Source organism: Salvelinus sp. IW2-2015, unplaced genomic scaffold (genome assembly GCF_002910315.2).
Source record: "Salvelinus sp. IW2-2015 unplaced genomic scaffold, ASM291031v2 Un_scaffold1993, whole genome shotgun sequence".
Classification (NCBI taxonomy): domain Eukaryota; kingdom Metazoa; phylum Chordata; class Actinopteri; order Salmoniformes; family Salmonidae; genus Salvelinus; species Salvelinus sp. IW2-2015.
Window position 1 is genome coordinate 146,645 of NW_019943343.1, and position 16,130 is coordinate 162,774.

A 16,130-nucleotide genomic window follows, 5' to 3' on the forward strand; every position below is an offset into this window, starting at 1 on the left:
TCAGGACTGATGGAGGGACAATAGAGCCCTGAATACCAGGTCATTAGGACCTGATGGAGGGACAATAGAGCCCTGAGTACCAGACCATTAGGACCTGATGGAGGACAATAGGCCCTGAGTACCAGCCATTAGGACCTGATGGAGGGACAATAGAGCCCTGAGTACCAGAGCATTAGGACCTGATGGAGAGACAATAGAGCCCTGAGTACCAGGCCATTAGGACCTGATGGAGGGACAATAGAGCCCTGAGTACCAGGCCATTAGGACCTGATGGAGGGACAATAGAGCCCTGAGTACCAGGCCATTAGGACCTGATGGAGGGACAACAGAGCCCTGAGTACCAGGCCATTAGGACCTGATGGAGGGACAATAGAGCCCTGAGTACCAGGCCATTAGGACCTGATGGAGGGACAACAGAGCCCTGAGTACCAGGCCATTAGGACCTGATGGAGGACAAATAGAGCCCTGAGTACCAGGCATTAGGACCTGATGGAGGGACAATAGAGCCCTGAGTACCAGGTCATTAGGACCTGATGGAGGGACAATAGAGCCCTGAGTACCAGGCCATTAGAACCTGATGGAGGGACAATAGAGCCCTGAGTACCAGGCCATAGAACCTGATGGAGGACAATAGAGCCCTGAGTACCAGGCCATTAGGACCTGATGGAGGACAATAGAGCCCTGAGTACCAGGCCATTAGAACCTGATGAAGGACAACAGAGCCCTGCAGTACCAGACCATTAGGACCTGATGGAGGGACAATACAAGCATTGAGTACAAGGCCAATAGCGACTGGCCGTTAGCAAGCTTGGTAGGCTAATTAATGACCATCAGAGCACCGTTTTGGAGAAGCCTAGTTACTGGACTCAATGGTCACATGGAATTTGACTGTGTCATGACTGTTATAAGCCACAGCTAAAAATTAAGTCGTCTACACACTGTTAGTTTTGGATTGTAATGACATAGGTCTATCCTAGGCCATGTGTGTCGAAAAACAACGAAACTTTCATGTGAATTTCAAAGACCAGCACAAACCGGTCATACACACTTAAACTTAAGAAAATTCATTACAATATAAATACATTGTTAATGTAGACTCAAACAAAGGAATGGTTCACTGTATGTTTAACGTACATGACTAAATGGTTTTTCTTGTGGTGAGTGACTTGAGTCAAAGCTATGTGCATCTTTAAAAACATCAGTGAAGGACACAGAGATGACTCACCCCTCAGGAAAGAAGGCATTGATGATTCTGTTCTCCAGAGGATTGATGGCCAACTCTGGGATCCGCTGGAAACTTCCCGACTTCACAAACAACAGGAGAGAGAGGAGAGGAGAGGAAAGGAAAGAAGGAGGGGAGGAAAGAGAGGGGAGGAGGAGGGGAGGAAAGGGAGAGGGAGGGGAGAAAGGAGAGGAGAGAAGAGGAGGGGAGAAAGGAGAGAAGGGAGGGAGGAAAGGTGAAGGAGGAAAGAAAGGTGAAGGGAGGAAAGGAAAGGAGTTAGAATTACTCAATGACAACAAAGAACTTTGGACTATTTTCCAAGGCTTGCGTTACCACAGGCAGCCCAATACTGATCTTGTCCCCCCCGCCCAACTAATAGTGATTTGTGACCAATCACATCAGATCTTTTTCAGTGCTGATCAGAATTGGGGATGCTGTTTAAACGCAGCCTATGTGTTGACCCCACTTCCAACCACACACTATGGATCACAGACCAGCGGACATATATGTCACTGATATGACACTGGATAATGTCTTGTTGTGAAATGATATGATGAACACTCTGGTAATGTGTTGTTGGAATGATATGATGACACTCTGGGTAATGTGTTGTTTGAAATGATATAATGACACTCTGGGAAATGTCTTGTTGAAATGATATGATGACACTCTGGGAAATGTCTTGTTGAAATGATATGATGACACTCTGGGTAATGTCTTGTTGAAATGATATGATGACCCTCTGGGTAATGTCTTGTTTGAAATGATATGATGACACTCTGGGTAATGTCTTGTTGAAATGATATGATGACACTCTGGGTAATGTCTTGTTGAAAATGATATGATGACACTCTGGGTAAGTCTTGTTGAAATGATATGATGACACCTCTGGTAATGTGTCGTGTTGAAATGATTAATGACACTCTGGGAAATGTCTTGTGAAATGATATGATGACACTCTGGGAAATGTCTTGTTGAAATGATATGATGACACTCTGGGTAATGTCTTGTTGAAATGATATGATGACACTCTGGTAATTCTTGTTGAAATGATATGATGACACTCTGTGTAATGTCTTGTTGAAATGATATGATGACACTCTGGTAATGTCTTGTTTGAAATGATATGATGACACTCTGGGTAATGTCTTGTTGAAATGATATGATGACACTCTGGGTAATGTCATGTTGAAATTATATGATGACACTCTGGGTAATGTCTTTGAATGGGTAATGTCTTTGTCTTTGAAATGATATCTCACTGCTAGCCCCCCTGTATACCCCATACAGACTGCATGCTAGCTCCACTGCATACCCCAATACAGACTGGATGCTAGCCCCACTGCATACCCCAATACAGACTGCAGCTAGCTCCACTGCATACCCCAATACAGACTGGATGCTAGCGCCCACTGCATACCCCAATACAGACTGGATGCTAGCCCCCCTGTATACCCCAATACAGACTGCATGCTAGCCCACTGCATACCCCAAACAGACTGTGATGCTAGCCCCACTGTATACCCCAATACAGACTGATGCTAGCCCCACTGCATACCCAATACAGGACTGGATGCTAGCCCCACTGCATACCCCAATACCGACTGATGCTAGCCCACTGCATACCCCAATACAACTGGAGCTAGCCCCACTACATACCCCAAACAGACTGCATGCTAGCTCCATGCATACCCCAATACAGACTGGATGCTAGCCCCACTGCATACCCCAATACAGACTGGATGCTAGCCCCACTGCATACCCCAATACAGACTGATGCTAGCCCCACTGCATACCCCAATACAGACGGCATGCTAGCCCACTGCATACCCAATACAGACTGCATGCTAGCCCCACTGTATACCCCCAATACAGACTGCATGCTAGCCCCACTGCATACCCCAATACAGACTGGATGCTAGCTCCACTGCATACCCCAATACAGACGGCATGCTAGCTCCACTGCATATCCCAATACAGACTGGATGCTAGCCCCACTGTATACCCCAATACAGACTGGATGCTAGCCCCACTGTATACCCCAATACAGACTGGAAGCTAGCCCCACTGTATACCATACAGACTGGAGCTAGCCCCACTGTATACCCCAATAAGACTGATGCTAGCCCACGTTTACCCCAATACAGACTGGATGCTAGCCCCACTGTATACCCCAATACAGACTGGATGCTAGCCCACTTGATACCCCAATACAGACTGGATGCTAGCTCCACTGTACACCCCAATACAGACTGGATGCTAGACCCACTGTTTACCCCAATACAGACTGTATGCTAGCCCCACTGTATACCCCAATACAGACTGGATTGCTAGCCCCACTAGTATACCCCAATACAGACTGGAGCTAGCTCCACTGTACACCCAATACAGACTGGATGCTAGCCCCACTGTTGACCCCAATACAGACTGGATGCTAGCCCCACTGTATACCCCAAACAGACTGCATGCTAGCTCCACTGTATATCCCCAATACAGACTGGATGCTACCCCACTGTTTACCTCAATACAGACTGGATGCTAGCCCCCACTGTATACCCCAATACAGACCTGCCATGCTAGCCCCACTGCATACCCCAATACAGACTGGATGCTAGCCCCACTGCTTTAGCCCAATACAGACTGCATGCTAGCCCCACTGGTTTACCCCAATAAAGACTGGAAGCTAGCCCCACTGGTTTAGCCCAATACAGACTGGATGCTAGCCCACTGTTTAGCCCAATACAACTGGATGCTAGCTCCACTGTACACCCCAATACAGACTGGATGCTAGCCCCACTGTTTACCCCAATACAGACTGGATGCTAGCCCCACTGTTTACCCCAATACAGACTGCATGCTAGCTCCACTGTACACCCCAATAAAGACTGGATGCTAGCCCCACTGTTTACCTCAATACAGACTGGATGCTAGCCCCACTGTTTACCCCAATACAGACTGGATCCTAGCTCCACTGCATACCCCAATACCGACTGGATGCTAGCCCCACTGTATACCCCAATACAGACTGCATGCTAGCCCCACTGTATACCCCAATATAGACTGCATGCTAGCTTCACTGCTTACCCCAATACAGACTGGATGCTAGCCCCACTGTATACCCCAATACAGACTGCATTCTAGCTCCACTACATACCCCAATACAGACTGCATGCTAGCCCCACTGTATACCCCAATACAGACTGGATGCTAGCCCCACTGCATACCCCAATACAGACTGCATGCTAGCTCCACTGCATACCCCAATACAGACTGCATGCTAGCCCACTGTATACCCCAATATAGACTGCATGCTAGCTCCACTGCATACCCCAATACAGACTGCATGCTAGCTCCACTGACGTGTACATGACGTGGCAACAGATGAACGATGAAGACAAGTCACCTTGGATTCACCAGACCAGCTTAAAAATCAGGCCCAGCCCCACTGTATATCCCAATACAGACTGCATGCTTCATTGAGAGGACACCGAAAACCCACACTTGTTGTGTGTAAACAGACAAAGTGGTGCGGTTACATTTCAGTATTATTATCTGGTTAATGACCGCACACCCAGCTTTATAGTCAGTAGTGACGTCATTTCACAGACAGACTGGATTAAATGGGTCAATGTATGGCTGTAATCCAGGGGGTTTCTCTCTGCATAGTGGGTGAAAACTAGGGAGCGTAGGCCACTCAGAGAGAGAGAGAGAAGAACAGAGCTGTAGTTAAACTGTGATGGATTAAAAAGTGACTGTTTGTTTTTCCTCTGAAGGGCAGCGAGCAATTGAGAACTCAGAGGTCAATCACACTGTCTCCATGTCTGTAATGTAGTGTTTATTTGCCCGTGACTCACACATGCACTAGATGTGGAAATAGAGGACTACATAGTGAGTCTGTGGCAACGCAATAAAGGACTACATAGTGAGGTCGTGTGCAACGCAATAAAGGACTACATAGTGAGGTCTGTGGCAACGCAATAAAGGACTACATAGTGAGGTCTGTGGCAACGCAAAAAAGGACTACATAGTGAGGTCTGTGGAAACGCAATAAAGGACTACATAGTGAGGTCTGTGGCAACGCAATAAAGGACTACATAGTGAGGTCTGTGGCAACGCAATAAAGGACTACATAGTGAGTCTGTGGCAACGCAATAAAGGACTACATAGTGAGGTCTGTGGCAACGCAAATGCTGCTGTTTATATCGGAAACAGTCTTGTCAGTTCTTAGACTCAGGTCAAAACAATCTGGTTCTTCTAGACACAGCTTACCCATGAACACACACACACACACACACACACACACACACACACACACACACACACCACACACACAACACCACACACACACACACACACACACACACACACACACACACACACACACAACCACTAGTATGGGTAGTAGGGTACCGTAGGTAACGCCCGAGCCAAGAGTGATGCATCTTGGGAAGCCTCTTGAACAAAGGAGTAGTGTGTTCGCAGACCAGAGGTCGAGACGACAAACTTCAAAATCACATCGGCTCAGAACAGTCTGTACTTACACGGCCACTTTGAAGTGAGGGAAATGGTCACGTGCCTCTAAGCGATATTCACTGGCATGGAGGCCTACTGTGTTCTTACACAACATTGCCAAGTTGGCTCTGATGGTCACAGAGAAGTCATGTGGGGACGAAGGGCAATCGTGAACACCGTCAAGTAAATGTCTAACAGCTGTCTCACATCCTCGTTACTCTCTTCGTTTGTGGTTGACTACATTCCATAACCAATAGAACAGCAGCTATGCCATAAATTAACCATTTACCATTGGACAAACACCATTAGCTCTCATTTAAATGAATTGTAAATCATTTACAATGCCTCCCAGGGATGGAATTCATAGGAACCTCGCCCGTAGGATATTATCACCATACTTAGGTGCTGATACGATATGAATTATGATTCTACACGTACAGTGTGACTCTCCACGAATAGTGACTCTCCACAAATAGCGACTCTCCATGAACAGTGATTCTATATGTAGTGCGATTCTATATGAATTGCGATTCGATACTGTGATTTGAAATCTTCTCCATACCCCAATACAGACTGCATGCTAGCTCCACTGCATACCCCAATACAGACTGCATGCTAGCCCCACTGTATACCCCAATATAGACTGCATGCTAGCTCCACTGCATACCCCAATACAGACTGCATGCTAGCTCCACTGACGTGTACATGACGTGGCAACAGATGAACGATGAAGACAAGTCACCTTGGATTCACCAGACCAGCTTTAAAAATCAGGCCCAGCCCCACTGTATATCCCAATACAGACTGCATGCTTCATTGAGAGGACACAGAAAACCCACACTTGTTGTGTGTAAACAGACAAAGTGGTGCGGTTACATTTCAGTATTATATCTGGTTAATGACCGCACACCCAGCTTTATAGTCAGTAGTGACGTCATTTCACAGACAGACTGGATTAAATGGGGTCAATGTATGGCTGTAATCCAGGGGGGTTTCTCTCTGCATAGTGGGTGAAAACTAGGGAGCGTAGGCCACTCAGAGAGAGAGAGAGAGAGAACAGAGCTGGAGTTGAACTGTGACGGGATTAAAAAGTGACTGTTTGTTTTTCCTCTGAAGGGCAGCGAGCAATTGAGAACTCAGAGGTCAATCACACTGTCTTCCATGTCTGTTTGCAATGTAGTGTTTATTTGCCCGTGACTCACACATGCACTAGATGTGGAAATAGAGGACTACATAGTGAGGTCTGTGGCAACGCAAATGCTGCTGTTTATATCGGAAACAGTCTTGTCAGTTGTCAGACTCAGGTCAAAACAATCTGGTTCTTCTAGACACAGCTTACCCAGTGACACACACACACACACACACACACACATACCACTAGTATGGGTAGTAGGGTACCGTAGGTAACGCCCGAGCCAAGAGTGATGCATCTTGGGAAGCCTCTTGAACCAAAGGAGTAGTGTGTTCGCAGACCAGAGGTCGAGACGACAAACTTCAAAATCACATCGGCTCAGAACAGTCTGTACTTACACGGCCACTTTGAAGTGAGGGAAATGGTCACGTGCCTCTAAGCGATATTCACTGGCATGGAGGCCTACTGTGTTCTTACACAACATTGCCAAGTTGGCTCTGATGGTCACAGAGAAGTCATGTGGGGACGAAGGGCAATCGTGAACACAGTCAAGTAAATGTCTAACAGCTGTCTCACATCCTCGTTACTCTCTTCGTTTGTGGTTGACTACATTCCATAACCAATAGAACAGCAGCTATTGCCATAAATTAACCATTTACCATTGGACAAACACCATTAGCTCTCATTTAAATGAATTGTAAATCATTTACAATRCCTCCCAGGGATGGGAATTCCTAGGAACCTCGCCGTAGGATATTATCACCATACTTAGGTGCTGATACGATATGAATTATGATTCTACACGTATAGTGTGACGACCCTACACGTACAGTGTGACTCTCCACGAATAGTGACTCTCCACGAATAGCGACTCTCCACGAACAGCGATTCTATATGAATTGCGATTCGATACTGTGATTTGATGTTCCAAACATATTCCTCACTATATCTGCTGTAGAGAGACGAGASATCATAAGAAAACGAAAATAAGGTAATAAGTGCTGAAAACATGTCTCACTATTTAAAACGAYRGAGAACAAGCTATAGGWTTAAAAATAGCTGAGTTTTGGCTAACACTACCTACAGTTGCAAAATATATATACATTTTAAAATGATATTTGGAGTCAAATATCATCCAAAAATAATATTGCAACTATGTTTTTTTCCCTCCATCACTAATGCCTCCCCTCCATCACTAATGCCTCCCCTCCATCACTAATGCCTCCCCTCCATCACTAATGCCTCCCCTCCATCACTAATGCCTCCCACAGAGAGTCAGAGGACATCACAAATCCCCCTTTTCCACCTTTCTGTGTCGGCCTATTGTGTCGTGGCTTTGACTTGAGTATTTGGCTGGAAGTCTGAGGGTGTGTTTGTAAATTCAATCTGGAGTGCAAGAGAGCGTTCAGAGTGCACACTGGACGCTCTGGCCGAGGATTAGGGTTGATCCGATCGTTCTGACCTCACAACGGCAGTCAAGCACCCAAGCTAACTAGCTGACGTTGGCTAGCTACTTCCAGACACAAAATGAGAGAACACCTCACTCTGATCATTTTACTCCCCCCAGCAGAGCTGGTTAGGCTGTTTTCATGTTATCCGGAGCGTTGGTGAATGTGCTGCTGACAACAATTTAATTATTATTTTTTTGCCCGACGTTTACTGACACCGGTTCATATTCAACGGGTGTTGAGCGTTCGTAAATTCATCAGTTATTCTGCCCTCTGGCACACTCAGATGAGAGTGCTGTGACATCGGAGTAGCTAACCAGAGCGAATTTACAAACGCACCCTGAGTGTTTCATCAAGCTTGTTGTGTGTGTGTGTGTGTGTGTGTGTGTGTGTGTGTGTGTGTGTGTGTGTGTGTGTGTGTGTGTGTGTGTGTGTGTGTGTGTGTCCCAGTGGCATTGCATGATGGCGCTGCTGTCTGTACCCGAGCGTGCCGTTCTCTCCTTTGTCCAAGCTGGTGAAGCGACTGTAGAGCCGTGTGATCTGGCTGTGGGAAACTGTAAAGAAACACAACGTTAGTGACAGGATGGTCGGGATCACACTTTTAAAAAAGGCCTCAGGTCTCAATGTACAAACAACATTTCTACACAGGACGACGATAATGTAAAGGAGAAGGAGATTGATAGCTTGTCCATACTTTGTTTCATTGTTGTGATCCACTGGACTAACACACATGTAGTGATTTAGTAGAGCTTTCTCTGGTTACAATAATGACATGGCTCTGCTCAAGTCACAGAACAGGAAAACAGCATAGAAACCCAAAACTCACCGTCACCAGGCATAACATACCACAACACCAATGTACATAACACGACATGACCAAAAGTATGTGGACACCTGCTCGTCCAACATCTCATTCCAAAATCATGGGTATTAATATGGAGTTGGTCCCCCCCGTTGCTGCTACAACAACCTCCACTCTTCTGGGAAGGCTTTCCACTAGATGTTGGAACATTGCTGCTATAACAGCCTCCACTCTTCTGGGAAGGCTTTCCACTATATGTTGGAACATTGCTGTGGGAGACTTGCTTCCATTCAGCCACGAGCATTAGTGAGGACGGGCACTGAAACAGGAAAGGGCCTTCCTCAAACTGTTGCCAAAAAGTTGGCTGCGCAGAACTGTCTACAATGTCATTGTATGCTGTAGCGTGAAAGATTTCCCTTCACTGGAACTAAGGGGCTTAGCCCGAACCATGAAAAACAGCCCCAGACCATTATTTCTCATCCACCAAACTTTACAGTTGGCACTATGYATTGGGGGCAGGTGGCGTTCTCCAAACCCAGATTAGTCCGTCGGAGTGGCAGATGGTGAAGTGTGATTCATCACTCCAGAGAACACTTTTCCACTGCTCCAGAGTCCAATGGCGGCAAGCTTTACACCCCTCCAGCTGATGGTTGGCATTGAGCATGGTGATCTTAGTCTCGTGTGTGGCTGCTCGGCCATGGAAACCCATTTCATGAAGCTCCCGACGAACAGTTATTGTGCTGACGTTACTTCCTGAGGCAGTTTGGAACTCGGTAATGAGTGTTGCAACCAAGGACAGACTTTTTTTTTTACGACCTACATGCTTCAGCACTCGGCGGTCCAGTTCTGTGAGATTGTGTTACCTACCACTTAGGTCTTGCTCCTTGACGTTTCCACTTCACAATAACAGCACTTACAGCTGACCGGGGAAGCTCTAGCAGGGAAGAAATTTGACAAACTGACTTGATGGAAATGTGTCATCCTATGACGGGAGCTCTTCAGTAAGGCCATTCTACTGCCAATGTTTACCTATAGAGAKTGTATGGCTGTGTGCTCGATTTAATACACCTGTCAGCAACGGGTGTGGCTGAAATAGCCAAATCCACTATTTTTGAAGGAGGTCCACATACTTTTGTATATATASTTTAGCTAGTTATGTGAAATAACAACGTGCTTTGATTTGACAAGATAGTGAGTTTGTCATTAACGGCTAGTTGCCCCCCCCACACACACACACGCTTTGGTAAAAGTGGAGAACTCAACTCACAGCCTGTCTCCTTCTTGATTTCTTCAATCTCCTCTTCTCTCAGTAATGTCGATGCTCTGGATCCCATTGTAAAGTCCTTCCTTCACAACAAAAGCTAAAAATGCCTAGCTACGCTAACAAGTTGTTTGACGCGGTTTCGAAGAGATTTGTTAGCTAACGTTAGCTGATTCGTGCTAGCTTGCGGAARAAARAAAAAAAAAACTGGACACACGAAGCAAGCTAGCAATTTCGTAACGTTTCGATAGTCTACGTTGAATCCAACTGTCTACCGTTAATAATTCAGTTGTAAATCGTTATGATTATTCMGAGTTAGCCTGGGAAACAGCTGACCGGAGAGCTGTCAGTTTGCTCTGTCCAACACTATGGAGGGGATAGGGGGGGGGTCACGTCTGCTGCCCAAATTCATGACGTCAGTCGTGCAGAGTGAGTCGAATGGAAACGAAATGATTCATTTCCCTACATAATTATAATAAGATTTTTTTTTTATATAGTGTAGCTCCCTCCAGTAACCACGAGCACAACCGTTCCTTGATTTTAACTGGCGGCTTTATTCTGTAGATTTAGTCAGAATTATCACAATTGCACTAGAATTGTTTTTTAAATTATATTTGTTGTTGGTTCCAGTATTTTCTCATTAATACCTGCGGTCTGTTTTGATGTRAGAATGTAAATTGTTGATCTGTATTTTGAATTTAAAAAAATAAAAGGAGACGAAATGATTCGGTTCAGTCGGTCGTTCCGATGAGCACTTCAACGCTGCGATTGGGTTGGACTTCATTTAAGGTTCGAGTTATGCATAAGTTTAGCAGTGTGGTTAAACTCATGGTTTAGGGTTGAAATCTGAATTTAAGAAGATAAACTGTAGGAATAAGCGAGGTTTAGGCAATAATTATGACTTTGTGGCTGTGGTAACTTGTGAAAACCCGTGATTTTACTACACACYCCAGTACAGTAGGTGGCGGCACCCGTTAGCGGACCGCCATAATATTATAGAAGAAGAGCCTTAAGTTGAGGCTGGTAAGCACCTCGACACGACACCGTTGCACTGGTCATTCGCAACGGTTTGCGAATTGGCATGTCACGGTGACATCGAAATGGTGACCAATATTACAAGGTATTTCTCCCTCGYCCATCTAAATAAACATCCCTTTATTTTACACATTTTAACTAGCGCCATGCTGCTATTTTGTATTATTTAACTAAGCAAGTCAGTTTTAAGAAAAAATKATTGTTTACAATGCCTTGTTCACATTGTTACCTTGGCAACTCGGGGATTCGATCTCACAACCTTTCAGTTACAAGTCCAACGCTCTAMCCACTATAAACTACCTGTTGTTGCCAGCATAAACTAGATTGTTGGGAAGGGCTCATCAGGACCACTTCTTCTATGGTATATTGGCGATTATAAACTGGGTGATTCGAGCCTTGAATGCTGATTGGTTGACAGCTGTGGACGACTCAACGCGGAGTTGCCATATACCACACCTCCTCTGGCCTTATTGCTTAATGGCACAATTTAATATACATTCCGCTACCTACYGGGAAGGATCGAAGCAGGATTCCAACAAAATGGAGGCTCCTGAGGGGATGACGGACAGCTCATAATAATGGCTGGACTGGAGTGAATAGAACGCTATCAAACACACCAGGAACACTTCCTGAACACACTGTAGTTATTGTACAGGCTATGCATTGAAAAGGTGTGACTTGGTCCAGCAGCAAATCACCCAGAATCCCACTGCTGGCTTGCTTCTGAAGCTTAACAGGGTTGATCCTGGTCAGTTCCTGGATGGGAGACCAGGTGGTGTTGGAGGGCCAGTAGGAGGCACTGTTTCCTCTGGTCTAAAAAKAATATCCCAGGGCATTGACACTGCCCTGTGTAATGTGCAGTCTTTCGSATGGGATGTTAAACGGGTGTCCTGACTCTGAGGTCATTAAAGATCCCATGGTACTTATTGTAAGAGTAGTGGTGTTAACCCTGGTATCCTGGCTACATTCCCAATCTGTTCCCTAATCATCCCCAGCTTACAATTGGCTCATTACTCTCCCCTGTAACTATTCCCCAGGTCATTGCTGTAAATGAATACATTTACTCCAAAAAAAAACATTAAGAATGTCATGGCAACCATTAAACAATACTGAATTATGAGCAAATGGGTGTGTGTAATAGGTTGTACAGTCTGTAAATTGAAGGCAATACAAAGACATGTCTGAACAGAGGTTTTATTTACACAAAATTGTTTGCTATTGCTGTAGTCCTGCATTCCACCGCCTCCTACTAAACTGGTCTATTTGGTATCCTAGACGACCAGTCAGMCATTCAGCAACTTCACCTTTATTTGTATCTGATGATGTAGACATCTGTACCTTTCCTCAGCACAACCAGGTACAGCAGCTGCATCATTTAACTCAGACAATCCTAATATGATACAAAATGACTCACGACAGAAGACAAAAACAATTATTTGACTCTGGCAATATCTTAGTTAAACCTTGACTAGATATAGAAGGTAGCGACGGCGAGAGCAATGAATAGTCCACAGAAGTCATTTACCGGCTGTTTTAGACTGTCCAGGTTATATTTCAAAATCCGTGTGACAGCATCAACATACCCTGATCCTTTAAAAACAGGGGATTGGGTTATCTTGCAGATCATACGTGATGCTGTAGGATTCAACCTCCAGGTCAGACTCACTCAGGGGTGAACGTCCCTCCTAGGTACAGATCCAGGATCTGCTTCCCCTTCTACAAATCATACACTTAACCATTAGTGGGGGGGGGGGGGAAATTCAGCACTGACATTAAGATCAGCAACACCCTACTAGAGCAGAGCTACCAGCAGAGCAACCAGCAGAGCAGAGCTACCAGCAGAGCAGGGGGTAAAATCGTGCATTAGTGAAACTTGTCTTCATTGAAAAGCTTGAATTGACATGGATAGTATAAAGAAAGATTGGGGTCAATTCCAATTATCTTCAATGCGGAAAATGTGGAACTTTCTGAATTGACTGGAATAGAAATTGAAGTGACATGAACCCTTGTGGGAAGGTATACAAAGAGGTATGTATGAGATGGATACCAGTACCTCTTTGTTTCACATCCCGTTTCACATCCCGTTCCACATCCCGTTTCACATCCTGTATCACATCCTGTATCACATCCTCGCCCACACAGGTTGAACAACGCATACAGGTGCCGCAGAGCATACTCCCACTGCAACACAAGAACACCACAACTCCTACATACTGTACTCTGATCTAACTTAAAATCACAACAATTAAGGTTCTCTAAATCTAGGGCAAAAATGACCTGCTAAATTCCTATTTGAGAGGAGTGTACACAAATCATACATTTCCTGTTATACCATTTTAAAAAAGCCACAGTCATGTCTGGGGAGGGAAAACATACATTTAAATAGACACAGTCATGTCTGGGGAGGGAAAACATCCATTTAAATAGACACGGTCATGTCTGGGGAGGGAAAACATCCATTTAAATAGCCATTGTCATGTCTGGGGAGGGAAAACATCAATTTAAATAGACACCGTCTGTTCGGGAGAAAACATCAATTTAAATAACACCGTCAGTGTCTGGGAGGAAACATACATTTAAATAGACACGGTCATGTCTGGGAGGGAAACAATACAATTTAAATAGCCATATAAACCAGCGTAGTTGACATCATCATCCAGTGACCATCATTGGCCCCTATCTATGGCCCGCTATTAGGCCCGTATCTATGGCCCCGATCTATGGCCCCGATAAAAATAATGTGCAACTACTTAGGGAACTGGTGCCATTTGGACACAGACGCGGGAAGCGGGCCGTTCAAGCTGGGAACCTGGGCCGCCCGAGCTGGAGACCTGGGGCCTTTTCAGAGTGGAACCTGGGGCCGTTCAGACCGGAACCTGGGGCCAGGTTCAGAGCGGGACACCTGGGGCCGAGTAGAGCCGGGGACACTGGGGCCGATCAACCGGACACCTGAGGCCGATCAGAGCCCGGACACCTGGCGATCAGAGCGGGGACACCTGGGGGCCGAGTCAGAGACGGGACACCTGGGGGCCGAGTTCAGAGCCGGCGGACACCTGGGTCCGACGTCAGAGCAGGGACACCTGGGGGCCGAGTCAGACCGCGGGACACCTGGGGCCGAGTCCAATGCCGGGACACACCTGGGGCCGAGTCAAGAGCGGCCTAGCGTCACCGACACCTGGGCCATCAGACCGACACCGGGGGCCGATCAGAGCCGGGACACCTGGGGCCGAGTCAGAGCGCGGAGACACCTGCGGGCCGAGTCAGAGACCGGTGAACCTTGAGAGACCGGGCCGGCGTCAGAGCCGGGACACACTGGGGGCCGAGTCAGACGGCCGACACCTGGGGGCCGATCAGAGCCGGACACCTGGGGGCCGAGTCAGAAGCCGGGACACCTCGCCGAACGAGCTGGGCTGGGATTCACGGGAGCTGGGGCTGGCGCTCAGAGCCTGGGCTGTTCAGATCTGGGCGGCTGGTTCAGAGCTGGGACACGGCTGGTTCAGAGCTGGGGAGACCTGGGCTGGATCAGCGCTGGCCGGCTGTACGTACCTCACGTGGTATGCCAGTTGAAGACATTTGTCTTGTAGTGACTGACAGCAGCCTTGTAGCACTGGTGTCAGAACCACCTTGTCACTCAGAACCTCCTGAGTCAGTTTCTTATTGCCCTCACCCACTGCACCTCCTCGCGCGCACTCCTCTCCCAGCTGCTCACGCACCTAGTGGACACACAGACACAATCTGAACAGTTCTCCAAGGTCCCCACTTCTATGAAATAACAGAAGCATCTTAGAAAAGCCTGGGTCATGTTCATGAGGCACGAAAGCGGAAAACGATCCAAAATAGAGCGAAATGGAGAGGTACCATGTACTTCAGTTGGTTCAACACACGAGACACCCGTGTTCAACACCGAACCTGGTTCAATACCGAGACACCCGGTTGGTTCAAACCAAACAACCCGCTTGTTCAATACCGAGACCCCAGTTGGTTCAAACGCAGACACCCAGTTGGCAACACCAGAACACCCAGTTGGTTCAATACACGAGACACCCAGTTGGTTCAGAGACACCCATGGTTCAAACACCCAGTTGGTTCAGAACACCAGTTGTTCAATACCGAGACACCCAGTTGTTCAATACCGAGCGCCCAGTTGGTTATACCGAGACACCCAGTTGGTTCAATACCGAGACACCCAGTTGGTTCAATACAGAACACCCAGTTGGTTCAGAAACACCCAGTTGGTTCAACACCGAGACACCCAGCTGGTTCAAACGAGACACCCAGTTGTTCAATACCGAAGACACCCAGTTGGTTCAATACCGAGACACCCAGTTGGTTCAGCACCCAGTTGTTAACACCGAGACACCCAGTTGGTTCAACACCGAGACACCAGTTGGTTCATACCGAGACACCAGTTGTTCAATACCGAGACACCCAGTTGGTTAAGAGACACCAGTTGGTTCAATACCAGACACCCAGTTGGTTCAAAACACCCAGTTGGTTCAACACCGAGGCACCCAGTTGGTTCAACACCGAGACACCCAGTTGGTTCAACACCAGAACACCCAGTTGGTTCAATACCGAGACACCCCGTGGTTCAACACCAGACACCCAGTTGGTTCAATACCGAGACACCCAGTTGGTTCAATACCGAACACCCAGTTGGTTCAATACCGAGACACCCAGTTGGTCAACACCGAGACACCCAGTTGTTCAAACCGAGA

At 46.7% G+C, this 16,130-nt stretch overlaps 1 pseudogene; it reads right to left on the reverse strand.

The window, feature by feature from the left end:
• The window catches only part of LOC112072659 (calcineurin B homologous protein 1-like), a 24,081-nt pseudogene extending 10,495 nt beyond the window's left edge, over positions 1–13,586 (reverse strand).
• Between the last annotated feature and the right edge of the window lie 2,544 nt (positions 13,587–16,130).